Source organism: Carlito syrichta, unplaced genomic scaffold (assembly GCF_000164805.1).
Source record: "Carlito syrichta isolate Samal-C Ts95f unplaced genomic scaffold, Tarsius_syrichta-2.0.1 Scaffold241276, whole genome shotgun sequence".
Classification (NCBI taxonomy): Eukaryota; Metazoa; Chordata; class Mammalia; order Primates; family Tarsiidae; genus Carlito; species Carlito syrichta.
This window is the reverse complement of record NW_007185372.1, coordinates 550,706-558,688: the sequence shown is the minus strand read 5'-3', so window position 1 is coordinate 558,688 and position 7,983 is coordinate 550,706.

Below are 7,983 nucleotides of genomic sequence, written 5' to 3'. Positions count from 1 at the left end.
AAAAAAAAAAAAAAAAAAAAAATTGTTCCTTACAGGTCACAGTTATTTCTGTGTCTGACAGACTATACCATCTCCACCAAGGCATACACCAAAACTAGGCAAGAAACATTAAAGAAGAAAATTAAGTAACACACAACAGGAAAAGTATTATACTTGCCACCTACATGTTACCCCCTTAATTTATTCCAAGTCTACTTTTTAAATAGAAAAATGGCAGACAGGCATTTAAAACACTATGGAAGGGAAATGCACATGACTTAAATTGGCAAAGGATGATAAAGAGTGCCAGTGACAGAGTAATGCAAAGATGAAAGTGAAAGAGGCAGGGATACGGAATTATGAGTACCCTGCAATGCACAAGCTGAGAAGTATAACACGGAACCTGTTGCTGCAAAAATCTACAAAGCTTAAGTAACAGATCGAAATCTTCTAATTCTTAGTCACTTTATTTCCAAAATTAAGTATAGGTTTTATCATGGTCATAATATTTAGGTCAACATGAAATATAAGATAGATGTCCCTTTTGCAAAGCAACTTCTTTTTTCTTTTCTTTTCTTTTTTTTTTGAGTCGGGGTCTCGCTTTGCTGCCCAGGCTTGGCTCACAGCAGCCTGAACCTCCTGGGCTCACGTGATCCCTTCACCTTAGCATCCTGAGTAGCTGGGACTAACGGTGCATGCCACCATGCCCAGCTAATTTTTTAAATAAAATTTTGTGGGGATGAAGTTTTGCTGTGTTCCCCAGGCTGAAGTCAAACCCCTGGGCTCAAGCAATCTGCCCACCTTAGCCTCCCAAAGTGCTGGGATTACAGGCATGAGCCTGACCTGCAACTTCTTTTCCTGCTTAATTTATACATTTGAGCCTGAGCTCATTAGGTCACAGACACTTAAGTAGATCCAAGTTAAGAGAATTAACCATGGTTATGTTTACTATGTTGTGAGAACCAATTTTTAAATTTCCTTCCTTCTGTCTCTCTCTCTTCCATCTTGTTTATTTATTCCACAAAAATGGAAATAAAAAAGATTCATAATCCTACCCCTAAATCAACAGACTGAATGAAAGTGATTTCTAAAATAAGTCATACATCAGTATGGTGCCATCATACTGATAGATTTTCAAAGTCCTTTATGAAAAACTGCTGCCACTTTTATTTTACAGATGAATCAAAGATAGGTTTTCAAAGACTTTCAGAGTTAATGAAAGCCCAGGAATTAAACATGGGCTCTATGTTCCATGCTAATAGACTCGTGTTTAAAACACATTGAATAAGCCAGTCTAGCAGTTCAATCCTAATAGTGTGTGCAGTATATGAAGAAAGGGTCTGGCTATCTATCTATATATACACATGCATATATGTATACATATACATATACAGGGGGAACCCCCAAAAATACAGTATTTATTTATAAAAAATTGTGTATTTATTCTTACATGTTTAAGCTTCAGTCACCTTTGAAGTACTCGTCATTTGATGCAATACACTTGTCAAGATGCTTTTTCCATTGTTCAAAACAGTTTTTTGAATCCATCAATTTTGATGCTTTTCAGTGCTTCTGCCCTTTTTTTTTGTTTCACCTCTTCCACAAAGTTTCCCTTTAAGGACTTATTTCATCTGGGAAACAAAAAAAAGTCACCCGAGCGAGATCGGGTGAATAAGGAAGGTGGGGCATAGAGGTCATGCTGCTTTGGGTCAAAAACTGCTGAACACTCAGGGTGGTATGGGCAGGTGCCTTGTCATGGTAGAAGAACCAGTCACCTGTGTGCAACAACCAGTCACCTTTTCGCCACAACTTGGGATGTTTCTTCTGCAAATTGTGACATAAGTTTTTCAAAACTTCCAGATAAAAACTTTGGTTTGGGTGTCTGATCCGGAGGAACAAATTCCGAGTGTACTACAAGAGGCCCACCCTCCAAAAGATAATTCCGTTTCTTTGGGCGGTCCCCTTCGTATATTCAACAAAGGCACAAAAACTCTGAGTGAATTAAAGAACTAGATTCCTAACAACGTACTGAAAAATGTTTAAAACAAGCTTTGCTAAAGTATTCTTTATGCAGTTATATACTTATATTCTTAGTGGCCATTACAGTTTACTATATAATAAAAGTTCATTAAGTTCTACTTAATGCCATTAAATTCAAAACAGTATTGGTTAAAAATACAAATGAAAACATTGTACTCCTCCAGCATTACCTATCAATGACTAGAAAAATAATGGTTTTCTTTATTCAGTATTTTAGTAGGGTAAAAATCATTGATATAAGTTTAGTTTCTTAGGTTGGAAAAATTATCTCTGTAAAGAATGAACTACTATGACAATTGTTCAAAATTAGCAGTCTTATATGTATATTATCCCATGAGTAGATTTTTTAAATGCTACATTTATTGAGGTTTTTATTGGCATTTAAACATTTGAATGTGATGCATTTTTTCTATACTTTTAATAAGAAGGATTAAGAAACAGTTCTTTATGGTAAGTCGTTTTGTCTTGAAGCATCTACTAAACTGAGAAATGAAGCATGAATATATGACTTGAGAGCCAGATTCATCTCTTAACACTAAATGTGTTCGTCTTTTTGTTCCCCAAGTGTATGCCATAGCAAGAAAAACAATTTCACTATATTTCAAATGCCATCCCTCTAATCTTGAATGCATAATATAAATGAAACTTATCTGCAATGACTGTTTTGAGTACTTAAGTACTAAGAAATGTCCATGGTGTTATGTATATGTGTGTGTTTCAATGTATCAGACCTCAGATACCCAAATGAGTACAATGCCTTCCATACTAATCACTCTCAAGAGCTTGTACCCTTATTCCAAGTGATGCTACAATTGTCCACAACATTATTAAAATTCCTTTTTAGGCTACGGGTGGATCTGACTTTGAGAAACAATAATTGCCTTCTCAGAGCAGATCTGATTTTTAGAAATAGCCTCAAGTTATTTCCTATTTTCTTTCTGTCAAAATCCTTTCTGAGTCACATCTGATACATAAGATGAAATATCATGTGGCTAATAATCCCTTTAGTCCTAAAAAAGAGAAGCAAATACAAAGTAAAGAGCTATTTTCATGTGTGGCTCTTAAACTGGCGTAGAGGACAATTTGAAAAAAAGTTCTAAAAATATTAATACTAGTGTTGTTGAGTAAGTATATAGCTTCTACAGTGACTACTCCGTAGAAGATTTATTTTAGATAAATGAATTAAATATTTTTACATGGAAGCAAGGATGGCCAACTGGCCCTACACAATCTAATCTCTACCCTTCCTTTACCATTGTGACTTTATCTTCTGCTACTCATTCTCACTCTGATCTAGCCACTCTTGTTGTCTTCTTTTATTTACTGATTTACTTTTTGAGACAAGGTCTCACTTTGTCGCTCAGGCTGATATGGAACTCCTGGGCTCAAGCAATCCACCTGCCTCAGTCTCCTAAGTAGTTGGGACTACTGATGCACATCACCACAGCTGGCTCATACTCTAGTTTTCTTGTAGTTTCTTGCAGTCTAGGCACGCCCCCATCCCAGGGCCACTGTACTTCTTCCCTCTGACTGTAAAGTCTTGCCCCAAGATTTCCTGCAAGGCTTGTTCCCTCACTGCCTTCAGCTCTTTACTCACCTCCATGAAATCTCTGCTAACTACCCTTTAAAAGTGCTTCCTCATCCCACCTCATACTAGAATGTAGGAAATCTCATGTATCCATATAGCATCTACCCTCAACAATTTTAAATATATGGCCAATCTTATTTCATCTATGGTCCTCTCCCGTCCAAATTATTTTTAAAAAATCCCAACATCATATTTTAATTTGCAAATTCTTTATAACATCTCTAAAAGGTAAGATCTTAAAAAAAAAAAAACAGTATGTTATCACACCTAAGAAAATTGACAAATCCTTCTCATGAAAAGTGTCCAAATTTCCCAAGTTTTGCAGAAATGTCTTATTACAGTTAGTTTGCTCAAGCAAATCTGACTAAGGTTCATACATTGCACTTGGTGGATAAGCCTCTTGAGTCTCTTTTAATTTTATAGTCTCCTCCCCCCATATTTCTTGCTATTTATTTATTGAAGAAGTCAAGCCTTTTTTTTTTTTTTTTTTTTTTGAGTCAGGATCTCATCCTGTTGCCCAGGCTGGAGTGCAGTGGAGCACAATCAGGGATCACTATAGCCTCCAACTCCTGGGCTCAAGCGATCCTCCCATGTCAGCCTCCCGAAATAAGTACGCACCATCACACCTGGCTAATTTAAAAAAAATTTTTTTTGTAGAGATGAGATCTTGCTATATTTTCCAGGCTGCTCTTGAACTCCTGGGCTTAAGCGATCCTCCCACCTCTGCCTCCCAAAGTGTTGGGATTATAGGTGTGAGCCACTATACCCAGCCAAGTCATTTTTCTTAAAACACAAAATATGTATTTTATTTTGTCTTAGTAGAATGTAAATACCACAAAGGCAAATATTTTATCAGCACCCAGATCTGTGCCTGACATGAAAAAGGCATCCAATAAATACTTACTGAATGAATATTTGGCATTCATGACAAAAGTCCACTGCCCACCCAGTAGCAGAAACTGCTAATCACAGCACTCTTTCCTGCTAAGCCTAAACCTGGGCTCCCAGTTTTCTAAACACAGCACTCACTCCAGGCAGCTACCACTGAGCAATTAGATTTGGTACCCCAGGTGAAATGTGTTTGCTATCCTTGCTTTAATACCCTTCAGGTGTGTATATATCCAAACCAGATTTCCATGTACCTTGTATGTTGAAAATTAACATGATAAATTACTGACTATATTTCTTCTCAAGCATATTTAAACATTTCTTAGCTTACTTTAGATAGTTTAGAGGAAAAGGCAAACTACAGTAAAAAAAAATTATATTAAAAAGGAAAAAAATCAGAAATTCCCTGACATTCAACCAAGATATCTTGTACTTTTCTCTTTATTACCCGTAAATTTATTAAGCAACAACAAGAATTATTCAGGGCCTACTGAGTATAATATGCTAGGCAGTTATTTTCAACTTTTGGAAGAAAAAACAGAAGTAATCTATTCAAGATAACGTGGAGAAAAAAAAAAAGCTAGCGGCAGAACTTGAAATTATATTCAGATCTTTCAATGACCACTATTTCTTGTTTTGACGTTCCCACATTAGTCTGGGGAAAACTTCCTCTGGCAGAAGTCAAACTTAAACTAAGAAAACAGCAAAAAAACCCCACTATCACAAGTGCAAAAAAATCTCCATCAACCCAAATCCCTTGAAAGAATGACTTCTATTTACTTTTCCTGTGTAATATATTCAGAGGGAATCTGGAAAAGATGGTTAGGAATCTATAAACAGAAAGTGCTAAGTGGAATTCACTGTTTATAGATTTCAACTAGAGTTTTGTCCCTTGTATATAAATGCTGCCAGGAATCTTTAACATTGTACTCTTTAAAAGCACCTCCATCAGGTTTTCTCTACTGCTGATTTTCTTCCTTCTTTCCACTGGCTCTTAAATCTGGTTTATTCTCCTCAGTTAAAAGGCATAAATGTTAACTTTTGGAATAACATGATTTTTATAAAGAAACTTCTAAAACTACCTCAGTGCCATTATGAAATTTTATACAGTTAAATCTATTCATATAATAGACTAGCCCCTACATAAATCTTTCTGACCCAATACACACTATAATAGGTTTATATTGATGCACCATGGTAAAAATGTGCATGTATATATGTCAATTTCTAAGTCTCTAGGCTTAAAATCTTTATCAACCACAGAAGCTTCTGCCTACAAACATTAGTTGTTCACAAAACGTAACTACTATAGTCCTTTATCATCTAGCCCACTAGACCACAATACAGTCTATTTTGAAATGAAAAAAACTCTTAAAATACAAGTGACATTTGACAACCTGAAAGGAAGCTGAAACTAAGTCAAATGAAAACATCCTTCGTCTTCTCCTTGAAATTTGCCTCAGTGCATTCAGCAGTATAAACTTAGTTTCATGCCCTGTACTCTTCAGTCATTTCCTTTAAGAGGTCTCAAAGAAATTAGGAAAACTGTAAAGCTGGACTTCACCAGTGAACACTAACTTCTGCCTCTGAACTCCAGTGATTGAATGAAGACAGCATTAGGAGCCTCCTTAAAGAACAAATGCCCCTGGTAAATCTGGCTTGTAAATACTACAGAAAAAGTTCAGCATAACCAACTGTAAGGACACTTAAATGCCAATTTAAGGAGAATGTGAATTTCCCCCACTTCAAATTTGCCACTGAGGCAAACTTCCAGTTAACTTTTTTAAAAAGTCAATAAATACTACTACTATTACATTATAGCACTTCTACCGTGCTAATAAAAACTTGGGTGATAGTTTCCTCTTTAAAAGCCATAAATTTATTAGATGAGGCGTTATAACCACTTCACTACATGAAACTTTCCACACAAGTGTTCTATTTCCCAACTGTTTGTTTTAAACTCAAGATTTCTTTTAACATACTACAGAAAGGGGACAGGCTAAAAGGCTTGGGAACAAAAATAACAAAATAACATCTCTCTTGCATTTTCTGATACAACTGCCAGAATGTAAAATCTGGGGGCAACAATAAAATTAAATTTGAGAGAAACAGGGCAAGTGAAAGTACTCACTGGACTACAGCTTTGATAATTATTCACCTTAGGAAAGAACTAGTAGAAGTGATGCTTGATTTAAATTTTTAGTTCCTTCCAGTTTGGTACCAAATAAATAAAAACTACCACAAGAAATAAAAGTGTCCTCAGAGTTAAGTATTTTTCTCCAGAAGAGGTTGCTAGTGTAAATAAAAAACAAGGAACTCATATGTTGTATTTGTACAATAAGGACAATGTTTAAGACATGTAAATCCGATCACTCTGAGAAAACATTTTGTTAGCTATAAAGAGAATGTACCATAAACTGAAACAGCACTGAAGAAAGTGAACCTTCTCCACAATTCAAAAATTTAAATTCAACCTACTATGCAAACTAAATAATTAGTTCATTGCTCAAGTGTAAGAATAATACATATTCAATGTAGAAAAAGAATACATTTCTGAGACAAAAGATCATCTGCTAAGAAAACAAAATAACATTTTGTAGAATAAGAAGTAAACAGTCTTTGTGAACTGAAACAAATGGATGACCTTTTCATACACTTAAAAAACCAGTTCTTAGCACAACCAGCACTTTATAGATAAAATGTTCAAGAATATTTGTTGATACACTGCTGGATAACTAAGCGATAGGAAGACTGTTGGTGCTGTTAAAACCAAGACACATTTCCTTGTGTGCAGTGATAAAAATCTGTTAAATGTACATCAAACAAAAAACCAAGAAACCCTGCCCTCTGCCCCATCACTGCTCTCTTGCCTCTTAAGAGACCTGCATGTATAAAATTAAAAGTAGATGGTGTGGTGAGTCTATGATCTACAGTATTTTCCCCGCTCGGAACATTTCTCAAGAAGTCCTCTGAGGTTTTAATACTCCAACACTATGTAAGAATTACACTGTATGGACTACGTAGCAATTACCCAGACTTCTTTTAGACTTCAGTTAACCTGTAAGTAAAATGAGCATCTTTAACTTTTCCACGGGGCGGGGGAGAACGGGCTCTTTACTCCTAAATGCTTCTAGATCCCCAGACACCAGGCGCGGTAGGAGATCAAGCGTATCCATCAATTAGAGAGCTTTCCGGGCCTCAGTTTACCCCCTTTCGGAAACGGGCGTAGTAACTTGCTTCGTTGGGGCCCCGGAGGAGAAATTAATTAGTGTTTTCAAAATGCTCTGAGATCCACAGATGAAAGGAAATGTGAGAGACACGCAGAGATGATGACAATAATCACAACAATAAAAAGAATGACTAACTTGGAAGTCTGCGTTATGTAAGGAAGGAGAGAGAAGTTATCAGATTCGCACAAACAAAAGAGAAACCCACCGCCCCCTTTGTCTCTCTTTCCTTTCCCTCTCCCCCCCCGCCACCACGGAGCT